Below are 16,917 nucleotides of genomic sequence, written 5' to 3'. Positions count from 1 at the left end.
TGCAGGTGATTGCAAGGAGAAAGCTTCGGCCTTTCAAGAAGAATTTGGCTGCCATTTTGCAGTTTGCTAAAGATCACCTGCACCGTATTCCATTATACAAACCTCATATCACCTGTGAAACATAGTGGTAGTAGTATCATGGTTAGGACCTGTCTTAAAATCTTGTGTGGTTTTGGGTCACATTTATGCAGAAATATAGAAAATTATAAAGGTTTCACAAACTTTCAAGCACCACTGTATCATCTATATATAGATAACACAGGATCCACCATTGAAAATTTATGTCTAACACTGCTCATCATCTCTCGCTCCCTATACATTGACCTCGGCACAGTCCTCTGCAGGACTTTTTCTTTATAGGCTTTATTAATGGCTCTTCAAGTAAAATGCAAAATTCTCTGGATTTTGGCATGGAAATAGATTCAAGAAGAATGCTTGTATATATTGATGACAAAATGTCCCCATTGAGATCTATCCCATGTAATTATTACATTTTTTGCTGTTTTTTTCTTTATAGTAGACCACAAAGGCACAGAAGGGAGGTAGAAGAAGAGACGCACAAGCAAGGCAGGTATGCAAATTCTTTGTTATAATTTATATCTATTTGTTAGGTGATATAACAAAAGGATTCTAGATAGTAATATCTTGTGAATTTACCTCACATGCTTAACGTCTGTGGATAATGTACTAGTAAGGATTGTATTAATCTAAAAATGAAAGGCAAATTCTACTAAACCAATATGAAAACCACATGTATATCTATGGAGTTATAACCATAGCAATCTATGCAAGTGATATGGAACCCAAACTATTGTAATACCATATTATATAGTATGCAATGATGAAATCCCTGTGTTATGTAGATGTATTATATTGAAACAAAAGGTATGGTTATCACTTAGAAAGTAGGAGGGAATTTATACTTCTATAGAATGTACACTGATATGGTATAATAATTATATGGGGTAGTTTATGATATTGGTGGAAAGTTACTTTTGGCAGAAGTTAAATGTTACAAAGTTTCACAATCGTGTTTTTCGCAAGCATTTTGCATGTGCAAACACTGTTAATGTGTTTTTTAACATACAAAACTGTATAAATGTGGACAATACAAGTTTTTTTCGGTCTCCGTTCCATTTTTTGGGCGGATAGGATGGGGACCCATTCATTTTAATGGGTCAGCAAAAAAATGCTGATAGTTCATCCGTTTGTGTTCAGCATTCCGTTGTCCGTGTTTCCCTTCAGCAAAGAAAATTGTGCATGTCTTACTTTTTTCACATTTGAGGACAAGGATATGCATTTATTACAAGGGTGTGGAAAAAAACGGATCCTCCCCCCCAAAAAAAACAGATGCCGCATCCGTTTTTTTTTGGCTGACGCACAATTTGAAGACGCAAAAAACAACTGTTGTGTGCATGAGGCCTTTTCTTTGTGTTTTTAGTGGAGTTATAATTGTGTTTTGGAGTTCATTTTTTTTTAACCCACAATGGTTTTGCAATATGTTTCTCTTTGTGGTATTTTTGGGGCATTTTATACCTAGAGGCATCAATTGTATCAAGACTGTGCATTTGCCTTTGTAACCTATGTTACAGTTTTTCGGCTGATTTGTTTTCAAACATCCCCAAAAATGTTCAAAGGAAAACAACTGATGTGTATACTTTTATAATGTTAGACTGTGCATCACACACACTATATTGCAAAAAAAACTTACTGTATGCTACCTTCAATGTGATACATGTGGTACAATGATCCATTTTTCATAGAATCTGTGTGCTTCAGCTTTTCTAGAACTGCTTCAGACATATAAATTTAATCTCTTCCTGACCTCCATTGTACATCTATAGAACAAGATTGTTTATTAAAGATGGTGCCTGCTCCATGGTGATGCAGGAGTCATAGCCTCCAAATGTCAGCTGTTTCCCACAGCTGACACCTGGGGCAAATATTTGCTGATCATATTGTGACCACGGCATCTGGGGTGGCTATCATCATATTGTGACCATCGGTTTGTTACCAGGGCCCAAAACAGTTACCCTGTGTGGCGATCGGGGGAGCAGTTTGTTCCTTATGATAGTCTTGGTCCCTTTGAAGGATCTGAGGCTATCACAGTAGTAGTTCCTTTGGAGGCCTGCAGGTTCCAGGGCTCCATAGGAACATAGCGAATCTCCAGTAAGCTGATTTAATTAATTGCAGTCTTTTGGACAAGCGATTTAACAATACCTATTTAAAAATCCCCTAAGGGGAATTAACCCCTTTAGCTACAAGAGAATGTATGGAGCGTGCTACTTCTCTGAGCCCACTCCATACATGGCGGGTGCTGGCTGTATATTACAGCTGGCACCCCGTTGCAATGACTGGAAATGGCAATGATGCTGAACCTGGTTATTTAACCCCTTAGATGCTGCATTCAATACCAATAGTGGCATCTATGGAGTTAGGCAGAGGGAAGGCAGTGAAATAGTGGTGCTCCTATTGGTTACCATGACAGCCTGTGGCCCGCTGAAGGTTCCCAGGCCTGTCATAGTAAACTGCCTGTAATGCTGAGGCACAGCTCAGCAGGTACAGTATCAGAATCCCATACACCAGTGGACCCCAACCTTTTTTGCACCAAGGACCAGTTTCATGCAAGACAATTCTCCCAGGGATCGGGTGGGGTGGGGTGCTCTGGGGCGGGGCTTAGAGGGTTCTGGTCGGTGCTGACTGATTCACGCGCATAACAAAACACAAGGTGCATATTAAAATATATAACACTATATAACGACTTAGTAAACTGACTAGGGTCTCTGCTGCACTGGTCTCTGGTGCACTGTACCGTATTTCTCACCCTATAAGACTCACCGGCCCATAAGACGCACCTAGGTTTTAGAGGAGAACAATAAGAAAAAACATTTTTTCAATTACATCTCAGGTAAGACCAGCAATCAGACCCCCAATGTTAATCAGACCTCAGATCAGACCCCCAATGCCTCAGATCAACCCCCCAACATTCAACCATCTATCAGCCCCCATGTCAGCCATCATCCCCCATGTCGGCCAGCCATCATCCCCCATGTCGGCCAGCCATCATCCCCCATGTCGGCCAGCCATCATCCCCCATGTCGGCCAGCCATCATCCCCCATGTCGGCCAGCCATCAGCCCCCATGTCGGCCAGCCATCAGCCCCCATGTCGGCCAGCCATCAGCCCCCATGTCGGCCAGCCATCAGCCCCCATGTCGGCCAGCCATCAGCCCCCATGTCGGCCAGCCATCAGCCCCCATGTCGGCCAGCCATCAGCCCCCATGTCGGCCAGCCATCAGCCCCCATGTCGGCCAGCCATCAGCCCCCATGTCGGCCAGCCATCAGCCCCCATGTCGGCCAGCTATCAGCCCCCACGTCGGCCAGCCTTCATCCCCCACATCAGCCAGCCATCAGCCCCCCACATCAGCCAGCCATCAGCCCCCCACATCAGCCAGCCATCAGCCCCCCACATCAGCCAGCCATCAGCCCCCATGTCAGCCAGCCATCAGCCCCCAATGCCTCAGATCAACCCCCCAACCTTCAGCCATCTATCAGCCCTTATGTCAGCCATAAGCCCTCATGTCAGCCATAAGCCCTCATGTCAGCCATCATCCCCCCATGTCAGCCAGCCATCATCCCCCCATGTCAGCCAGCCATCATCCCCCCATGTCAGCCAGCCATCATCCCCCCATGTCAGCCAGCCATCATCCCCCCATGTCAGCCAGCCATCATCCCCCCACGTCAGCCAGCCTTCATCCCCCACATCAGCCAGCCATCAGCCCCCCACATCAGCCAGCCATCAGCCCCCCACATCAGCCAGCCATCAGCCCCCATGTCAGCCAGCCATCAGCCCCCAATGCCTCAGATCAACCCCCCAACCTTCAGCCATCTATCAGCCCTTATGTCAGCCATAAGCCCTCATGTCAGCCATAAGCCCTCATGTCAGCCATAAGCCCCCATGTCAGCCAGCCATCATCCCCCCCATTTCAGCCAGCCATCATCCCCCCATGTCAGCCAGCCATCATCCCCCCATGTCAGCCAGCCATCATCCCCCCATGTCAGCCAGCCATCATCCCCCCATGTCAGCCAGCCATCATCCCCCCATGTCAGCCAGCCATCATCCCCCCATGTCAGCCAGCCATCATCCCCCCATGTCAGCCAGCCATCATCCCCCCCATGTCAGCCAGCCATCATCCCCCCCATGTCAGCCAGCCATCATCCCCCCCATGTCAGCCAGCCATCATCCCCCCCCATGTCAGCCAGCCATCATCCCCCCCATGTCAGCCAGCCATCATCCCCCATGACATCAGCCAGCCATCATCCCCCACGTCAGCCAGCCATCATCCCCCACGTCAGCCAGCCATCATCCCCCACGTCAGCCAGCCATCATCCCCCACGTCAGACAGCAATCAGCCCCCAGCCATCAGCGCGAATACAAAAAAAAACACTTACCTCTCCTGCTCCTGGATGCCACCACTCCTCACCATCGCGACTGTCTGCTGTCGGCTGTGTATCACGGGCGTGGCACGCAGTATGAGGTCACAGTGTGCCCTCACGCTGTGCTCAGCCTTGCACAGCCGACAGCCAAGTTGAGGACCAGGAAGCGGTGATTACAGATCCTTCACCACTTCCTGGCCCTCCGGTACTAATTAAAGGGATTCTGTCACCAGTTTTTGACCCCACATTCAAAAATATGGTTATGTGCATGGAGCTCTTGTGATTCCTAATGTGGTCTTATAAGCTAAATCTGTAGGCTCATTTAGTGAAAAAAACGTTTTATCTAACCTGTCATTCATCTCACTAAGGTGCCCAGGGGGATGCTCATGTCTTCCAGATGCCGCCCGCACCCGCCGCCGTTCGTGCCCAGCTCCTCCTTTGCTGTCATCAGCGCCGCCTCAGAATCCTTTGCTACTCCTCCGGCTCGCCCTCACTCCCCCCTCCTTCTTCGCTAACATCCCGCGCGTGCGCACAGGCCTGTGTCTGATGCGCCCGTGCGGACTTTTCCGTTCGGCTTCATTGAGCGAAGTGCGCATGCGCCGGCACTTCGCTCAACCTCCCGATGACCTGATTCAGACCACATTAGGAATCCAAAAGCTTCATGCACATAACCATATTTTTGAATGTGGGGGTCAAAAACTGGTGACAGAATCCCTTTAAATGCTTCCATAATGGAATCGCTTTATCAGTACCGTGTTAAAGACGGCCCTGATTGCTGCGGCCTGGCGAACAATCTTCCAGGGCACGCTCATACACCATAATTATTTTCTATTATCGTTTATGGGACAAACAATCAAAAGATCCCAGGTTTTAGCCCCCTAGGGGTGAATAAAAGTTATTACAGTATGTAAAAAATATAAAAAGGTTAAAAAAAAAAATACAAATATAAAAAATTGAAAACACCCCCCCTTCCCAATTTTTTATATATAAAAAAAAAGAATCCATAAAAAAAGAAACATAACAGGTATCACCACATCAAAAAATGTCTGGACTATTAAAATAAAATAAAAATTTCCTGCATGGTGCAGCGTATTCCTCCAAGAAATTGAATAATAAATAAAGACGTAACTACCCGAAAAATGGTACCAATAAAATCTACAGTTCGTCCCTCAGCGCACAGTGAACTCCATTATATCAAAACCCAAAAAAGCTTGTCAGAATTGTGGAGTTTTTTCAATTGTTTTCCTATACAAGACATGGTAAATTAAATGGTGCCATTAAAAATACTACTTATCCTGCAAAAAATGAAGCCCTCACAGCGCTCCAGACTAAAAAAAATACCCAGGAGCCATTGGCGCCTAAACTGAAAAATGTAGGAGCTAAATTAAATTTTTAGTCACCAAATTTAAAATACATATATTTATAATATATATAGCAGAATACAGCCTACACACCCTTTACATCCAGTGACATTTCTGGTCAGATGTTCTCTTTCCTCTTCTCCTCTGTTTGACCCCGACTGCCATGAATAATTCTTTCAGCCGCATCTCGTCTCTACAGTGTTTGTTACACAGACACATTGGATTTCAAAATTTTTCTATCAACCTCTGCATCCTGGTGTCCCGACAATGTCATCCGGCTGCCACTCCCATTACTGTGCCCAATGTGCTCCCCAATGCCCCAAGTACTATACTGCTGAAATAATAGTGACCCCAGTAGACATAATTGGGGTCATTTATCAAACTGGTGTAAGGTAGAACTGGCTTAGTTGCTAATAGCTACAAATGAGATTTCACCTTTTCTAACGGAGCTGTCAAAAATTAAAGGTGGAATCTGATGTAGTAATTTCCCCCAACTCTGCCCCATGTAGTAGTTTGCCCTTACACTCCTCCATGTAATAATTTCCCCCACTGTCCCTCAGTTGGCACACATGCAAAAAAAAAAAAAAAATACTAAAAGCTAATTCTGTGTCTAATTCCTGTGTCCTGGCGCTCAATCGCAGATGGTACGGGCAGGGATGGTGAGGCGGGCACATACATGTTGCTTCACTGCGTCCCGGCACAGGAGAACGATTACGTCATCACGACTGCCTGTGCCAGGATTCTACTACGAAATAGGCCTCAGGTCTACTAGGCCTAAAGTCTACAGTGGTTATTGGTGTCAGGGCAAGGAGCTATGTGCTCCCATGTCCCGCCGCAGTATTCAGCTGTGGTGCGGGGGTGGTCCACTCAGATGGTGACAAGATTATCTGTAAATTCTGATCATTTTGGTCGCCATCTGGAGAGCTGCCTCATATTGCTATATGAATGTAAAAAAAATTATGACTACTGGAATGTGGGGAGGAAAAAATGAAAATATAAAATATAAAAAATATAAAAATTCAAATCACCTCCTTTTCCCCATAATAAAAATAAAAATATATAAACAATAAAAATGAAGATCACCAGTATCGCCACATCCCAAATATAAATATAAATTTATTTATCCCGTATTGGAGAGAAAAATTAAAATAGACAATTTGCCGTTTTTTTTCTTTGCTTTTCCTCCCCCAAAAATTGAATAAAATGTAATAAAAAAAATGAGCCCCGACGCAGCTCCATAGAAGTTATAGGGGTCAGAATATGGCAATGCAAAACAAAAATCAGCTTTTTTCTTGTGTTTTGATATTTATATAAAAATAAAAACTATACAAATGTGATATTGCTGTAAGGGCTCATGCACACAGTCATAGCTATTATTGCGGTCCACAAATTTCATTGGATACCAGCCATGTGCGTTCCACATTTTGCGGAACAGAATGACTGGCCCATAATAGAATAGGCCTATCCTTGTTCATAATGCGGACAAGAATAGGACATGTTCTATATGTTTGCGTATGTCATGGAATGGACATACAGATGCAGACAGCACATGGTGTGATAAAAGTGAATGGGTCTTTATCCAACCTGCAAAAAATGCCGACGTATGCGGACAAAAAATACATTTGTGTGCAAAAGCCTTAATTGTAGTGACCCAGAGAATGAAGGTAACAGATCTTACCCCAGGTTTTTCCACACAGGGAAGAACATAAAAACGATACCCATTAAACTATGGCGCGACTGCGTTTTTTTTCCTATTCCTCCCCATTTGGAATCTTTTTCCATCTTGCCACTACCTTTTATTTAATACTATATGGTGCCATTAGAAAGTACAACTTGTTCCGCAAAAAAAAAGCCCCCATGCTGCTATGTGAATGGAAAAATAAAGTAGTTATGGCTCCAGGAAGGCATGGAGTAAAAAATGAAAACGTAAAAACAGAGAATCCCAGGGTCATGAATGGGTTAAAGGCACATTTTATTATGGTTCACCCAATATATCATGAGGGAAACCTATCATCGTGATCAGCAGTCAGATAAGCAGAGGCGGATTAAGTGCATGATGGCCCCAGGGCTGTCTACCCAACTCTGGCCCCTCCCTCCATTTTAGTTTAGTTTTTTTTTCTATATGAAAAGGATGTGGTGCGTCGTGAGCGCCACAGTCTATTCCTCCACCATATGACATCACATTCATCGTTACATGGTCTAGGTGCAGCTCCGTTCCATCTGAGTGATTGGGGCTGAGCTGCAATACCAAGCACAGTGCTATCAAATGACAGCTGCATATGGGTGTATTCCTATGAATGAGGGGGGTTATAGTCACATTTAATATTAACACTGTCCAGGGATTGTACCATGTGCAAACACTTAGGCCAATAATAGTACAGCTCCTGGACAGTGTTTATATTAAATGTGACTATAACAGCCCTCATCCTAAAGAGTGCACCCATGTACTGCAATACATGGGTGTATTCCTATAGATGAGGAGAGGTTATAGCCATATGTAATACATATTTATACATGTCGGCCCTTGAGCTCCCCTTCTTTATATCCAGGCTGTCACTCACCAAGTCTCGGGTAGAGACAGCCCAGTAGTCCCAGGGGAAAGCAGTGCTGACCCGGGGTGCCGGAGGTTCAGTAGTGACGAGCAGTTGGTAGTGGCGAGCGGTTGGGCAACTGACTAAACTGATTGGTGGAGGCGGCACAGCAGCAGTTCCCGCCGTGCTCACCACTAATCAGCTCAACATACAGGGCAGCAGAGCCAGAGCGCGTCACAGTAGGGGAGGGAGGTGTGGTTCAGGGGACAGCGCAGCATCAGTGCTGCTAAGCAACAGCAGACTGAGCGCTCACACATCCTATTAAACATGCGTGCTGGCGGCATTTAGCTTCAATGACTGCCGCCCGGCCCACACTTCCTACTAGAGGGCGCCACCTCACATTATTATTACTGGAGGTGCGTCTCTAGATACAGCCTGCAATGTGACGGCCATATTTCTGGGCACGTTCGCTTTATAAGATGCATTGACATCTTCCCCACATTGGGGGGATTGGGGGGGGGGGGGGGTTGTGTCTTATAAAGCGGAAAATACAGTAAATTATAATTAAAAAAAAGACTTTGAGAAGATAAGATGCAGCTCACAGTACTGAGCCAGCTCTAAATATAATAGAATACAGCACCACATACCTCTTACTTCCAGTGACATCTCTTGTCATGTAGATCTTCTCTTTCCTCTTCTTCTCCGTTTGCCCCAGAACGCCATGACTTATTCTTTCAGCCGCATCTCATCTCTACAGAGTTTGTTACACAGACATGTTAGATTTTTCATAATTGGGGTCATTTATCAAACTGGTGTAAAGTACAACTGGCTTAGTTGCCCATAGCAGCCAATCAGATTCCACCTTTCATTTTCAAAAGGAGCTGTCTAAAATTAAAAGTGGAATCTGGTTGCTATGGGCAACTAAGCCAGTTCTACGTTATACCAGTTTGATAAATGACCCCTAAATGTCCCTATAGTGTTTACAGCAATTATAATGTCCCCTAGAGTGCCCCCAGTAATAATAACATCCTACCGTATATTGCGCTCCAGGTAATAATGCCTGTATAGTGTCCCTGAAAAATTATGTTCACTAATATATTTTTGTTATAGAAATGCCCCTATAGTTCCACTTCCTACCCAATAGCAATATCCCCCACACTACCCCCATATAGTAGTTTGCCCCCACACTGCCCCCACAGTATCAATTTCTCCACACTGCCCCCACAGTATTAATTCCCCCCACGGTAGTCATTTTCCCCCACACTATTAATTGTCTCCCACACTGCCCCCACAGTATTCATTTCCCCCACACTAATAATTTGCCCCCACGTATGCAGTATTTTCCCCCCCACTGTCCCTTTAGTAATATTCTCCTGTGCCCCCCAGTAATGTTCCCCAAAGTTGGCACACAAAAAATAATAATAATTACAGTGGGATGCGAAAATTTGGGCAACCTTGTTAATAGTCATGATTTTCCTGTATAAATTGTTGGTTGTTACGATAAAAAAATGTCCGTTAAATATATCGTATGGGAGACACACACAGTGATATTTGAGAAGCGAAATTAAGTTTATTGGATTTACAGAAAGTGTGCTATAATTGTTTAAATAAAATTAGGCAGGTGCATAAATTTAGGCACTGTTATCATTTTATTGATTCCAAAACCTTTAGAACGAATTATTGGAACTCAAATTGGCTTGGTAAGCTCAGTGACCCCTGACCTACATACACAGGTGAATCCAATTATGAGAAAGAGTATTTAAGGGGGTCAATTGTAAGTTTCCCTCCTCTTTTCATTTTCTCTGAAGAGTAGCAACATGGAGGCCTCAAAACAACTCTCAAATGACCTGAAGACAAAGATTGTTCACCATCATGGTTTAGGGGAAGGATACAGAAAGCTGTCTCAGAGATTTCAGCTGTCTGTTTCCACAGTTAGGAACATATTGAGGAAATGGAAGACCACAGGCTCAGTTCAAGTAAAGGCTCAAAGTGGCAGACCCAAAAAAATCTCGGATAGACAGAGCGACGAATGGTTAGAACAGTCAGAGTCAACCCACAGACCAGCACCAAAGACCTACAACATCATCTTGTTGCAGATGGAGTCACTGTGCATCGTTCAACCATTCGGCGCACTTTACACAAGGAGATGCTGTATGCGAGAGTGATGCAGAGGAAGCCTTTTCTCCGCCCAGAACACAAAAAGTGCAGCTTGAGGTGGGCTAAAGCACATTTGGACAAGCCAGCTTCATTTTGGAATAAGGTGCTGTGGACTGATGAAACTAAAATTTAGTTATTTGGCCATAACAAGGGGCGTTATGCATGGAGGAAAAAGAACACAGCTTTCCAAGAAAAACACCTGCTACCTACAGTAAAATATGGTGGTGGTTCCATCATGCAGTGGGGCTGTGTGGCCAGTGCAGGGACTGGGAATCTTGTCAAAGTTGAGGGACGCATGGATTCCACTCAGTTTTAGCAGATTCTGGAGACCAATGTCCAGGAATCAGTGACAAAGCTGAAGCTGCGCCGAGGCTGGATCTTTCAACAAGACAACGGCCCAAAACACTGCTCAAAATCCACTAAGGCATTTATGCAGAGGAACAAGTACAACGTTCTGGAATGGCCATCTCAGTCCCCAGACCTGAATTTAATTGAAAATCTGTGGTGTGACTTAAAGAGAGCTGTCCATGCTCAGAAGCCATCAAACCTGAATGAACTAAAGATGTTTTGTAAAGAGGAATGGTCCAAAATACCTTCAACCAGAATCAAGACTCTCATTGGAACCTACAGGAAGCGTTTAGAGGCTGTAATTTCTGCAAAAGGAGGATCTACTAAATATTGATTTCATTTCTTTTTTGTGGTGCCCAAATTTATGCACCTGCCTAATTTTATTTAAACAATTATAGCACACTTTCTGTAAATCCAATAAACTTAATTTCACTTTTCAAATATCACTGTGTGTGTCTCCTATATGATATATTTAACTGACATTTTCTATCGTAACAACCAACGATTTATACAGGAAAATCATGACGATTAACAAGGTTGCCCAAACTTTCGCATCCCACTGTAAAAGCTAATACTTACCTGTGTTCCAGTCGGTGCTCACTTACAGATGGTAGGCAGGTGCTCTGCGCGCAGACATTAGTGTGCTGCGTCCGGGCACAGGCGCACGGTGACGTCATCACGACCGCCTGTGCCGGGATTTTACTACCGCATAGGCTTGAAGCCTATAGCGGTGATCCAGGGGCAGGGAACTATGCGTTCCTGTGCCCCCCGTAGTTTGTGGGCATTTGGGTCGGCGTTGGGCCCCCCAGCGATGCCGGGCCCGTGGGCTACAGACCCAAATGCCCCAATTATAATCCGCCACTGCTAGTAAGTATAGCTCTTTAGTTATAAAACTGTTATTTTCTGTAAAAAATACGTAGGCTCTTGACAGTGCCTTGCAAACGTATTCATTATGCTATGGACAGATGCTTCCATTCCTGCTATGAGTATTTTGGGCTCCTTCAGTGTTATCGTTGGTGTCTTTGTCAATCTGTAGTGAAAGCCCTTCTTGCGCGATCTGTGAGCTTTGGTGGATGGCCTATTTTGACAGATTTGTAGCTGTGCCATATTTTTTTCCATTTTGTTATAATTAGTGATGAGTGAATCGAATTTCAGGATAAATTTAATTCCCCACAAAGCCGAATTTCCTCATGCTTCACAGTAGTGAATCAATATAAACTGAAATAGTGTAAAAAAACAAAAAAAATAATACTTACCTGATCCATTTACTTGTGACGGGCTGCCAGCCGTCGTCTTGCTTGAAGATCTCGGCAGAAATCCTGTGCGCACTGAAGTATGACGTCAACATGCCAACCAGCGCGATGACAATATCTCCGTTGCGAGCAAATGCATCAGGTAAGTTTTTTATTTTACAGTTTCTTATTTATGAGATACCAATGAGCAATAAAAAAAAAAAAACAGGAATACGGTTGTACAACACGAATAGAACGCAAGTGTCAAAAATGAATAGCTCCAAGATGGTACAAGCCCAGGCACTCAGCATATACAAAAATATAATACACAAATGTATATCCAAAAATATATCTTTATTGAAATCGATAAAACAAATAAATAGATGCATAAATAGGCAAAAACAAACACAACCACATGGAGAGTGCACAAAACACATTGGGACATCAAGTTATAGAATTGCAAGTAATGGAGAAGGTGGGATGGAAAAACAAGTATAAATAAATACAAAATCAAACCATGTGGCTCCCCTACCTAGATAAAAAACCGTGATTCACAACATATACACAATACTCCCCCTGAGGAAGCTGACGCGAAACACGTGTTGGGGTCTCTGGGAGGTGCCACTAGCCGGATCTGTATTGTGTATATGTTGTGAATCATGTTTTTTTTTTTTTTTTATCTAGGTGGAGGAGCCACATGGTTTGATTTTGTATTTATACTTATTTTTCCATCCCACCTTTTCCACTACTTGCAATGCTATAACTTGATGTCCTGACGTGTTTTGCTCACTCTCCACGTGATTATGTTTGTCTTTGCCAATTCATGCATCTATTTATTTGTTTTATCAATTTCAGTAAAGATATATTTTTGGATATAGATTATATTTGTGTATATGCTGAGTGCCTGGGCTTGCCCCATCTAGAAGATATTCCATTTCTTATTTATTTCAGATGAGCGATCATTTATGAACATGGCATCTGAGGGGTACAATGACAGGGAGCAGCTCAATCACCGATCCCTGTCACTGCACCCACTACTTACAAAGAAATGCGCTTTATGATGAAGTAAGTTGTCACAAAGCAGAATTTTTGGTAAAATTCAGCAAAGCAGCTGAATTGAAATTTTTAATACTTCGCTGATCACTAGTTATAACAGATTTAATGGTGTTGCAGACTAAGGGGCCTTTCGAAGCAGGTGTTTTCATTCACATCATTTAACAGAACATGTGACACTTTGATTGCACAGAGGGGGACCTTAGTCAACTAATTGTTTGATTTTGGAAGTTAATTGGTTGCTCCAGACCTTATTTAGGGGTTTCATAGCAAAGGGGGGTGAATACATTTGAACTCACAATGTTTCAATTTATTTATTTTTAAACAAGAAATATGTTTTGTTTCCACTGTAACAATTTGGATGGGTTTGTCAAGTCTATTATATAAAATCTAAATAATAATCCATCTTAAATTCCAGGTTGTAATGCAACAAAACAGGAAAAACACCGTAATGTGATTACTACCTTGCATTGACTGTGCATACTAGTTGGTTCAAAGACTGCATTATTTACTCTGTACAAAATGACCTGATTCATCGGCTTCCTGGATAGAGAACAATAGCAGATTTTCTGTTGTCTAGAGACAAGGGCTCTGCAGCTAATAATACAGCACTTAGTAAAATAAAACACAGGCTAAGCAGTTTAGTCTGCCGGAGGCATCATGTGGCATCGTCCCTTCTGTGGGCATCTCCATTTATTCCTGGAAGATAGCCAGTTGGCCATTATTTGGGATATTTTTAATCTCTTGCATAGTTTAGCATTCTGTCATGGATGTACAGTGGATATAAAAAGTTTACACACCCCTGTTAAAATGTCAGGTTTCTGTCATGTAAAAAAAATTAGATTGAATTGAGAAAATGAGATTGAAAAACCAACTGAAATCTTTTAGATGGAGGGAAGAAAAAATATAAAATTAAAATAATATGGTTGCATAAGTGTGTACACCCTTAAACTAATACTTTGTTGAAGCACTCAGTCTTTTTGGGTATGAATCTATCAGCATGACACATTTTGACTTGGCAAGAATTGCCCACTCTTCTTTGCAAAAACACTCCAAATCTGTCAGATTGCGAGGGCATCTCCTGTGCACAGCCCTCTTCAGATCACCCCACAGATTTTCAGATTGGATTCAGGTCTGGGCTCTTGCTGGGCCATTCCAAAACATTAATCTTCTTCTGGTGAAGCCATTCCTTTGTTTATTTGGATGTATGCTTTGGGTCGTTGTCATGCTGAAAGATGAAGTTCCTCTTCATGTTCAGCTTTCTAGCAGAAGCCTGAAGGTTTTGTACCAATATTGACTGGTATTTGGAACTGTTCATAATTCCCTCTAGCTTAACTAAGGCCCCAGTTCCAGCTGAAGATAAACAGCCCCCAAGCCACCACCATGCTTCACTGTGGGTATGTTGTTCTTTTGGTGATGTGCAGTGAGTGTTGTTTTTGCACCAAACATATCTTTTGGAATTATGGCCAAAAAGTTCAACCTTGGTTTCATCAGACCATAACACCTTTTCCCACATGCTTTTGGGAGACTTCAGATGTGTTTTTGCAAACTGTAGCCTGGCTTGGATGTTTCTATTCATAAAAAAAGGTTTTCGTCTTGCCACTTTACCCCATAGCCCAGACATATGAAGAATACAGGAGATTATTGCCACATGTACCACAGCCAGTACTTGCCAGATATTCCTGCAGCTTCTTTAATGTTGCTGTAGGCCTCTTGGTATCCTCCCAGACCAGTTTTCTTTTTGTCTTTTCAATCAATTTTGGAGGGATGTCCAGTTCTTGCTAATATCACTGTTGTGCCATATTTTCTCCACTTGATGATGACTGTCTTCACTGTGTTACATGGTATATCTAATGCCTTGGAAATTATTTTGTATCCTTCTCCTGACTGATACATTTTAACAATGAGATCCCTGATGCTTTGGAAGCTCTCTGTGGACCATGGCTTTTGCTGTGGGATGCAACTAAGAAAATTTCAGGAAACACCAACTAGAGCAGCTGAACTTTATTTAGGGTTAATCAGAGGCACTTTAAATGATGGCAGGTATATGCTCACTCCTATTTAACATGATTTTCAATGTGATTGCCTAATTCTGAACACAGCTACACCCCCAATTATAAAGCAACTACATTATTTTAGGGTTTTTTGTTTTCTTCCCTCCACCTAAAACATTTCAGTTTGTACGTTTATAGGTCATATTAAAGGTGGGAAAAGTTCTGAAAATGATTTATCTTTGTCTAATTTTTTTTTTACACTACATAAACCTGACATTTTAACAGGGGTGTGTAGACTTTTTATATCCACTGTATATCTCCATTCCTCGGTTTTCAATTATCAGTGATAAAATGGAATTTTTCTTTGAGTCCTTATATTTTTATATCATATATGGTCAACAAAATCATACACTGGAATCTAAGCCCTGCTGACACTGCAGCAGACCCTAACTTAGGGAGCGGGGAATGAGACTGCCGGTACCTTCCACCGTGAAGGGACCAGCGTCTCCCTGAGACCTAGAAGCAACACACGCACAATGGAGAAAACAGGAGGACTTAGCTTGAGAAGAGTGGGAAGTAGAGGATCCACAAACAACCAGTATAGAACTCCAGAAGGAAAATGTCAACCGCAAAGTCAGCAGTAAGAGTCGGACTTAAAAAGAGCCTCTTAAAAAGCTAACGAGCAGAACTTGTGGAGAGGTGGGATCCTGCTCACAACAACAAACAGAAAGGAAACACAGAAAGACCTGTCAGACTCACATGCGGAAAGTCTATCCGATCTTCTCAGATCTCTCACAAGGCAGGCAGTGACAGTACTCCCCCCTTCTACAGGTGACCTCCGGGAACCCAGAACCAACCTTATACGGGTGCGCCCTGTGAAAAGCCTTCAAAAGGCGACTAGCACTGACATCAGTCGCCGGAACCCAGATTCTTTCTTTTGGACCATAACCCTTCCAATGTACGAGGCACTAAAGGGAACCACGAAGAATACGTGGGTTAATTATTCTGGAGATCTGAAACTTCAGATTACCGGCTGTGATGGGCGTCTTTTAGCGCTGCCCTAGCCGTTTTACTTTCCAGGGCAGCGCTAAAGCCCGCCCATCAGTGCCGGTGGCAGCACCTGGCTTCCTGGCAGCCCCATGGAGAGCCCGGTATGTCACTGGATTTCCAAAAAATGCCTTTGCCCTGCGCGATTTAGCGCAGGGCATAGGAGAGCATCAGAGCATGAACTGCTTCGATGCTCAAGTCAGGGGGGCCGCCTGGGTGAAAATGGAGGTATGTCCGGGTTCAGCTCTGAACCCGGACAACCCCTTTAAGTTATAGAGGTGCCTTGAATAGTGTTCATAAATAGCATAAACAGTGTCTCTACTTGACATGGATAATGTCTCTAATTTGTGTGGATAGTGTCCCTAACTAGTGTGGATATTGTCCCTCCCTGGTATGGATAGTTTCCCTAACTGGTATGGATATTGTCAGTAGCTGGTGTGGATAGTGTCCCTAACTGGTATGGATATTGTCTCTAGCTGGTGTGGATAGCGTCCCTAACTGGCATAGATATTGTCCCTAGCTGGTGTGGATAGTGTCCCTAACTGGTATAGATATTGTCCCTAACTGGTATGGATATTGTCTCTAGCTGGTGTGGATAGTGTCCCTAACTGGTATTGATATTGTCACTAGCTGGTGTGGATAGTGTCCCTAACTGGTATAGATATTGTCACTAGCTGGTGTGGATAGTGTCCCTAATTGGTATGGATATTGTCTCTAGCTGGTGTGGATAATGTCCCTAACTGATGTAGATATTGTCTT

The 16,917-nt window shown here is 43.3% G+C and overlaps 1 protein-coding gene across 1 annotated transcript in view; it reads left to right on the top strand.

Moving 5' to 3' along the window:
• The first annotated feature begins 537 nt into the window (after nucleotides 1-537).
• The window catches only part of LOC122935646 (gamma-aminobutyric acid receptor subunit rho-1), a 158,269-nt gene continuing 141,889 nt past the window's right edge, over nucleotides 538-16,917 (top strand). Inside the window, exon 1 of the mRNA XM_044291442.1 lies at nucleotides 538-571. The gene's annotated coding sequence lies outside the window, so the exon portion shown is untranslated. The remainder of the gene's footprint in view (nucleotides 572-16,917) is intronic.

The sequence above is a fragment of the Bufo gargarizans genome, chromosome 4 (genome assembly GCF_014858855.1).
Source record: "Bufo gargarizans isolate SCDJY-AF-19 chromosome 4, ASM1485885v1, whole genome shotgun sequence".
Classification (NCBI taxonomy): domain Eukaryota; kingdom Metazoa; phylum Chordata; class Amphibia; order Anura; family Bufonidae; genus Bufo; species Bufo gargarizans.
The sequence above is the reverse complement of the archived record's forward strand: the minus strand, read 5'-3'. Positions and strand labels throughout refer to the sequence as shown.